Raw genomic sequence first — 7,446 nt, forward strand, 5'->3', positions numbered from 1 at the left:
TTTCTTTCGCTCTCTCTCTCTGGATTTCTCCTATCTCTTTAGTTGGCAGGGAAATGGGACAGCAACATGAATCAGAATAGTACAGTAGATCTTCAAGTGACTGATGTAGTTCTAGGTTTAATATGTGCTTTCTGTCTGATGATGTTAGATGGGGGCTAGGGGGGGGCTCACAGTGTGGAGATTGTCGCCACTGTGATTTATGCTGTACTCCAATGGAACGTTTCAACTCTTGAAAATGAAAGCAACAGATTGTTATTTTTGTAACATCAAATACAAATACAATGGATAGGCCCGTTAATAAACACAAGAGCATTTGCAACACAAACACATTCGTAAATCATTAAAAAAAGATTTTTGAGGATTAATTGTTGCTCTGTTCATTCCGTCTTTACAAAACACTCCCCTGGCTTTTTTGATCTCTGTGGGCGCTGTGATCTCATCCAGAGTTGCCCAAACAACAAACCAATGAAAGAACAATGTGAGTGGCCCCTCATTCAACACACCCTATTGTCTGACTAAACCTTTGATGTTTAATCAGGTCATCCTCCCTATAGATAGAGTCAGATTATCACCTGTGCTATCCTGGTCAGCAATGTTTGTTTCATCAGATCCTGTCTGGCTTATGAATAGCCTTCCGTGTCCTTCAGCAACATGAGACAAGCTTGCATGTACTGTAGATAACAACTCAGACTGAGGCGTATGGAGATACCTGGCAGTCTGAATGTTTACTTTTGTTTTTCTGATCATATTTGAAGTCAGTGTCACAGATTCAGCCGGTACCTCCTCTTGACCTCTGCTACTCCGTTTCTCTGTTGCCTGTCACTAGTTCTTGCTTGTTTCCAGATGTGTTCCAGTCCAGGTTTCACCCCTCTCTGGTCCTGCTGCTCCAACCCTCTGTCCCGCTTCACACCTGTCCTGCATCGCTCATTAGTCTTGTGCTTGTGTGCTGTCTTGGACTCTCTGCCAGTTTGTTTCTGCAGTTTGCTAGTTGATTCCAGCCTTGTGTATCCTTGCCCAGTCTGCCTGTTATCGACCCTGCTCCATTTTTGATCCTCCGTTTGCCTGCCCTTTGTACCCCTGCCTGATTTGCTGTTCTCAGTGAAGCTCCCAGCTGCACCACCGTCTCTGTGCTCTGCTTTTGAGTCTTGACAGTCAGAGAAGTTAGATGCTGTAGAAGTAAATCATTGATCACTGCCAGCAGGGGTGGTGAGGTATATGAGGTTGAGAGGAGAACCAACACCTCGGCACAGCAGTAAACGGCGATGGTACTTCCTGTGAGACGTTGGTATTTCCTGTGACAACAAGGCAGGTACCGCAGGATGTCAGCTTGAAGATCCATCCTTCCCCTGCAGGGTATCGAAGTGCTGCACCGTATTATGTCAATATGTTCCTCAACGTTTGAAGTCCTAAATATACACACAGCTTTTTATTCTCATCCTAATGAAGTCGGGTTTGAAAAGCTGTCTTGTGCAATGAACAAGAGTTTTTCTTCTCCCTGCTGCACTGTGTAGAGAAAGTCATACTGTATTTGGTACGGATGTGTATGCTGAATATATTAAATATACTCTGAAATAGCCATGCTTTGATGTTGATTGTTTTTATGAGGTCATGGCTTATGTAGATAATTTTTTCACTACTTTACCGCCTAAAGCTTTAACACCTTTGCCTGCATGGGTTTGTGACCTTAAAACACCTTCGACAGCCATTTTGTAAATCAATTTTCTGTTACCCGTTTCACTTAGTTATGCAATTATGATAATGCTGTCACGGATGACCGACCGATACTTGGCGGTCTGCTTTTCCATCAAAACTGACAAAACCCATCTCCTTCCCTGCCACTCCCCTCCCCATCTTTTCATTTTCGATTGTAAATTGGGAGTCAGGTGGCTGAGCGGTTAGGGAAGCGCGCTAGTAATCTGAAGGTTGCCAGTTTGATTCCCCGGCAGTGCAAAATGACGTTGTGTCCTTGGGCAAGACACGTCACCCTACTTGCCTTGGGGAGAATGTCCCTGTACTTACTGTAAGTCGCTCTGGATAAGAGCGTCTGCTAAATGACTAAATGTAAATGTAAATACTGGAGGTGGCAGAGCCTCATTCATCCATCCCTCACTCCTTAAAAGTCACAGTGAGGGAGGACGGCACTCGGCTATGATTTAACGTTTAATTGGAGCTGACTTTAAAATGCTGCTCATAGCAACATCTGTGTCATCTTCATGGTATCCATAACGCCCTCCCGTGACAGGACAGATCCTCACAAATTAGATCACAGCCTCATGTCGCATGTCACTGACACTAAGAGAAAAGGAGTGTGAGCTCTCTGTGGCCTTTTGGCTGTGTGACTCCTGTTACTGTTCTCCCCCCGGGGATTCATTGATTGATCTGTAAATTGATACATCTGCCGCCTACGTGGATTGAATATTTTGGAGCCTGTTATCATTTCCAGCAAAATGTAAATGCAGAACAGGAAGAAATAAAATGGAGAGGTCTGCCACAATGTGTGCTGAATGGACTTGCAGTGTGGGTCTAGAGCTGTGTCCCTGCATTTGGTTTCTACTTTATCTCAGGATAGCAACAGAAGCTATGCACTGAAGAGACCATCTCTAGCTAATTCAGTTGTCAATATATTGATACAGAATATAATGAATAATGTATGTGGTGTCATTCTGCAGCGTAAAATGCTACAGTGGTGACTAGGCCATAAAGTCTTTGTTATGGGCTGTACTGTACATACTACACATGAACAGGGTTGAAATGCAATGCAACATGTGTGTGTTTTTTGACATGTGTTTTGTGTTTGCGAGCTTGATCCTTCTGACTTTTCTCTGTTAGAAGGTATTCCAAGGAGAGGACACCTATATATGGCTCCCGTGTTCAGTGACCTGAGCATAAACATTAGGGAAACATTATAATAATAATAAGAAGAAGAAGACTTTATTTATATAGCACATTTCATACAAGAATTGCAGCTCAATGTGCTTTACATAAAATCAATAAAAACAATAATACAAGTGATAAAAGTAATAGAAATAAAAAATAAATTATAAGAATGAGTGTTTAATAAGTTGAACGATACCTGAGCTAGCAAGTAACGGTTCATTCCATCCAGAGAGTCCTCAGGATGCATTCTCGATGTATATATTCACTAATGCATCCTAACTGTGGCTCAAATGAACTTCAATTAATGTGCACATTGTACCATATGAATCCAGTTCCTACCCCATTAGGTTTGTGATAGGTGTGTGAATGTTCACCACTCATGCAAAAAGATGTTGACAAAACAGTTCCCATCTTTGCCCTTGACCCTGTTGAATGAAAGTGACTAATGGGTTTGGCAAACAGAAGCGCCATGCAACATTACACCCAGCCCAAGTTATTTATCTTACCCTCCAAAAACCCCACATGATTTATTGAAATTCGTCAGAACCCTTTTTTGCGTTCTCCTTCTGCTGTTTGTTGATATATAGGATTGTCTTCTTCTATTATCTTTTGTGATATACATGTCCTATAAGTTGCACAACCATGCACACTTCTCTGTACTCAGACCATTAATACAGAAATACATGGGGGATGAACAGGTAGTCTTTTATATACTGTATCAAAAAAGCATAATATTAAATTATAAATAATACAATCTAAAATAGTTTTTCCGTACAGACTATACAGATTATCGCACAACACTGGTGTGTCCTTGAATTCCTGACACAAAAGTTTCCAGTTTTCAAATACAACACCACAACACAAAGTAAACCACAGGGGCTCTTTGACCGACAGTGTGTGATAAGTGTGTAACTCTGAGCTCTCATGCCCTGGTTCTTTATTCCCTCTCGCTTAGGCCACGTCATGTCAGTAGCCCTGCCCCTTCCCAGCCCCCTTCTGTTGACACATACAAACACACAACCCCGCTGAGACGACAGCACATCCAGCATTAACAATTAGCTGGGTCTTCAAAAAGCTCTCAAAAGCCCTATAAGCAATAGCCCAAATACATACGCTCTTGTATTTAGTTATTATATACTCCATCCATGTTGTCTCCTTGACCCCTACCTGACTGTCACACTGTCACCCCATTCACACACTTTAGGAAAAAACTTCAAAACAGGCTAATGATTTCGTATCCACAGTTCAACAGTGGGAGCTGACATAAGGAGAGATGACAGTATTAAAGGTTAGCTGTTATGAATGTCCACTTTCCCCTCTACCTGTGGTCATCGCTAGAACTGTCTGGCCTCAAAGGAAGTTCTGCCCATGTAAGGTTTTTGTCATCATTATTCATTTGATCAACAGTAGTGAGAAGTTCCTTAAAGAGTGTCTAACAGCCAGATAGAATTTCTTTGTTCTATAAATCCATGAACACAATAACTTAAAATCATTGCTGCAAAACTGCCAAGAAATTCAACTCAATTTACAGTACAGCTTACTCAGATACAAGTTCATTTTTAGCCCCAAAGCTGATGGGATTAAAGTTGGCAGGCAGTTTAGTGTATGTTTCAATGCTGTTCTGTACATAGCTCTTATGTACATCCCTAGTTCAATTATCATCCCCTTGACAAACACTGACAGTGTACAGTTATCTCAAGGAGAAACCCCTAGAAGTCTGAGACACGGTACAGTAACAGAATCCCCTTCAACTAGTCAAGTCTATCTTAACCTGCCTGAAAAGCCACCTTTTGGAGATAAACTCCAGTCAGCCAGGAACATTCCAGATGGAACATTTTCTTTTCTATTCCTTCTATCTCTTTATCCTCTGCCCAGATCTCTGGGCCTGGACCTGGACCTGGACCTGAACCCGCCAGAGTGTCTGTGGAGACAAGGATTCCTGCATCAGCAGAGCAACAGGCATCCGTAAAGGTATTCAGGTGTTAAAATGTAAACAGCTTTGGCTCCAATCCCTTCTAAGCCCCTCCAAGTTATTGACCATAGCCCGGCACTGCTGGAGAGGGATTTGATCTCAAGGTTGTTGGTGGGGGTTTTAAGACTCCTGATTTGTTCAGTTATTTTCTCTTTTTTATTTTCTGCCCCCAGTGACCCCACTATCTTATTGTGATTTACAGAAGCGTCTGCTATCTCAACCGACCTTCAGTTGTTTCACTCTGGATTACACTTCCTGATCTGACAGAGGAAAAACCAGAAGGAAATGAAACATCTCAAGGGTACTGATCTCAAAACTGAGGGAAATAATCACAAGACACCTGATATACGATTTCATACCAACACTGAACTGAGCCACTTCTTGCTTTATGCCTTCTGATTCAGTGATTTGTTTTCCACCATGGGCCCACCCTGCAGGTAAAGGATGATGTGTTGGGTGAAGGATGAGACGATTGAGTGTGGGTGCCCAGGCGAGCAACACTGCTGCCTCCAAGGCCCTCGGTGCTCCACAACAGCTTTCAAATGTCAAGACTCCTGCACCGGAGAGTCACAGTGAATTCTGAGTGAATCAAAAAGGTTACTTACAAATACCATAGAGTTCATGGTGCCTCAGAAGAAAAGCGCAGAACTGGCACGTTGCCTCAATAGGATTACTTCTGCCCAGATGCCCAGATGCTGTATGTGTTTCTGTTTCTTTTACAACATTTCTGTTTTAGTTGGTGGAGTGGTGTTGACAAGGTATATATACTCGAGTCACGAAATCTGACTTTATGTAGATAAGTGGCAAAGTAAAGTATATTGTGTTTCTATGAAATGGAAGAAGGCAGCCTACACCCTTATGTACTCCATACACGCTGAGCTTACGTGACTGGATACATCTAAATGTTTTTAGTGTTGTGTTTAATGTTGGACTGGGAGACTTTGTGATCTGTATGTAACACAATGCTCATTCATTTCAAAAGTGAGAACATTGTCCATCAAGACATCACTTACATAAAAATCGCTTGACATAAAACACTGATTGTTTGTGGAGGTGCAGTCCCGGAATATAGTTGTCGTACTTTGTTCTGTCAGTTCAGACTCCATACTACTGGCACACATGCACACATACACACACACCTGTCTATTTTAGTGCCTCCATTTACTGCAGTGCTGTTGACCGATCATTTGCAAGGCCATGTGGGATCGATGAGAGTGGCCCATAACGATGATTCTAATTGCCTTCCCAGTTGTCACACACTCTCACACACGCTCAGTGAGCAGTGGGGCAGGAGTGTGTGAGCCCTACTGTACTGTACACCTCAAGGTCTCCCGTCAATTGAAAAACAGCAACCATAAATGTCAGAATGATGACACCGGTACTGATTTGGTGATTACTTCTGACCTCCTACCGACCCTGGGCTGAGTTTGAGAGCTATGAGAGGGGTGTGTGAACAAGTGTACTGTACCTTGCTGGGCTTTATGTCTTGGTCACACTCCCACTGAAGCTCTTGGCTTCGTGTGAAGCAATTGATTGTTGAGTTCATGAACATCGCAACTTATTTCATTCAAAAAACAACAAAACAAAACAACCAGTAGCACACTCCTATAGGCCGACTGTGAATGCTGTGTCATGTTGTTTTTTACCAAACAACAGATCTCCATTTTTTGATTAAACCATCCTTAGGTCAACCAAACTGACATTTGTGGCAACAGTTCCAGATTTTAGCCTTGGGTTGGATTCAGTGTAGCATTGCGTTAGGTACCCCCAAGTCGGGTGTTTTCCTTGCAAGGAAAACTTGCTACTTTTTTCTGTGTGTGATTAGCTGGAGGGTGACCTGTGCGTTCTCCCAGTGGGACAGAGCCAGCACTGGTGCAAGTGCAATCTCCTGTCAGCATCTTCCGCATCGCCTTCCAAACACTCATTGCCTCTGACCGAACCTGCTGCATCTGCCTAGCCCACTCATGTTCAGCATTAATATTTCAGTTCGCCAACACAAAGAAGACAAATCTAATTTAGTCTGAATCGAGGTGCCGTTGACCGTTTGTATGATCTGAAAATTGAGGAAAAAACAAGTGTTTGCATCTCTTGAGAACGGTAGCAAGAGTTGGACCGAGATTGGATTTGACATGAGCGTAGTACAGTTTATACATCTCTACTAGGTCATAAGAGCTTGTGGCCTTCATCTACTGTGAGTATAAAGGGGGAAAAAATATGTTGTTTAGTGTGTTCACATTCCACACACTTCAACTCTGTATTTCTTTTCTATAATGAATAGGCTTACCAGAGATGTCCCAGTTAATTATAATTACACAGCTTGTGTTTCATTTTGATACAAGAGTCCACCTGTTGTGGATTATGTCAATATCTCCTCCTACTCGTTTCCCAAACGCAAAATGGAGGCGCAAGGGCTGATTGGAGGTCTTGATCTGATTGATCGGAACATCGGTTGGGCTTCACACCCTCAAATACAGAACTCTGTCTAATAAATGATGACTATGAAGTGGCTGTGTAATACGTTTATCTAGTTTTAAAGTGAATTTGCCTGCCCTTTCCTCCTTCCTCCTTCCATTTCAGGATATCCCAACTCGGGAAGT

This window comes from Osmerus mordax, chromosome 12, assembly GCF_038355195.1.
Source record: "Osmerus mordax isolate fOsmMor3 chromosome 12, fOsmMor3.pri, whole genome shotgun sequence".
NCBI lineage: Eukaryota > Metazoa > Chordata > Actinopteri > Osmeriformes > Osmeridae > Osmerus > Osmerus mordax.